This window comes from Rattus rattus, chromosome 1 (genome assembly GCF_011064425.1).
Source record: "Rattus rattus isolate New Zealand chromosome 1, Rrattus_CSIRO_v1, whole genome shotgun sequence".
Taxonomy (NCBI): Eukaryota; Metazoa; Chordata; class Mammalia; order Rodentia; family Muridae; genus Rattus; species Rattus rattus.
Window position 1 is genome coordinate 102,316,035 of NC_046154.1, and position 1,388 is coordinate 102,317,422.

At 40.6% G+C, this 1,388-nt stretch overlaps 1 pseudogene; it reads left to right on the forward strand.

The window, feature by feature from the left end:
* The first annotated feature begins 850 nt into the window (after nucleotides 1-850).
* LOC116890348 lies at nucleotides 851-951 on the forward strand (annotated as a pseudogene).
* The last annotated feature ends 437 nt before the right edge of the window (nucleotides 952-1,388 follow it).

Genomic DNA, 1,388 nt, shown 5'->3' on the forward strand with positions numbered 1-1,388 from the left:
TTGTTCCCCTTTTAAAGAAGGAGTGAAGCATCTGCATTTTGATCATCCGTCTTGAGTTTCATGTGTTCTGTGCCTCTAGGGTAATTCAAGCATTTGGGCTAATAGCCACTTATCAATGAGTGCATACCATGTGTGTTTTTTCTGTGATTGGGTTACCTCACTCAGGATGATATTTTCCAGTTCCATCCATTTGCCTATGAATTTCATAAAGTTATTGTTTTTGATAGCTGAATAGTACTCCATTGTGTAGATGTACCACATTTTCTGTATCCATTCCTCTGTTGAAGGGCATCTGGGTTTTTTCCAACTTCTGGCTATTATAAATAAAGGCTGCTATGAACATAGTGGAGCACGTGTCTTTGTTATATGTTGGGGCATCTTTTGGGTATATGCCCAAGAGAGGTATAGCTGGGTCCTCAGGTAGTTCAATGTCCAATTTTCTGAGGAACCTCCAGACTGATTTCAGAATGGTTGTACCAGTCTGCAATCCCACCAACAATGGAGGAGTGTTCCTCTTTCTCCACATCCTCACCAGCATTTGCTGTCACCTGAGTTTTTGATCTTAGCCATTCTCACTGGTGTGAGGTAGAATCTCAGGGTTGTTTTGATTTGCATTTCCCTTATGACTAAAGATGTTGAACATTTCTTTAGGTGTTTCTCAGCCATTTGGCATTCCTCAGCTGTGAATTCTTTGTTTAGCTCTGAACCCCATTTTTTAATAAGGTTATTTGTCTCCCTGCGGTCTAACTTCTTGAGTTCTTTGTATATTTTGGATATAAGCCCTCTATCTGTTATAGGATTGGTAAAGATCTTTTCCCAATCTGTTGGTTGCTGTTTTGTTCTAACAACAGTGTCGGCAGCACATATACTAAAATTGGAACAATACAGAGAAGATTAGCATGGCCCCTGGGCAAGGATGACAGGCAAATTCATGACCTCTTTCAAACCTCTAGTTCCAAAAATTTTATATTATGTTTCAAGCGGTAGTGTTACAGTTACGATGTGGCAACAAAAATAATTTTATGGTTGGAGGTCATTCCAACATGAGGAACTGTATTAAAGGATCACAGCACTAGGGAGGATTAGAACAACTGCAACAAATAGAAACTCCTGCTGGGTGTGGCCGTGCATGCATTTAATCCCAGCACTTGAGAGGAGCAGAGTCCAGAGGATCTCTGAGTCTGAGGACAGTCTGGTGTGCATAGTAGGTTTTAGGATAACCAGAGCTACACAGAGAAACCTTGTCAAAACTAAACCAAACCAAACCAAACCAAACCAACCTAAGCCAAACCCACACCCACCATCTCCCCCTCAAAAAATTCCATTGTAATTTAGCCCTGCATTTTGTAATGACATAGGCATGACCACAGGAATTTATTTTCTGTATT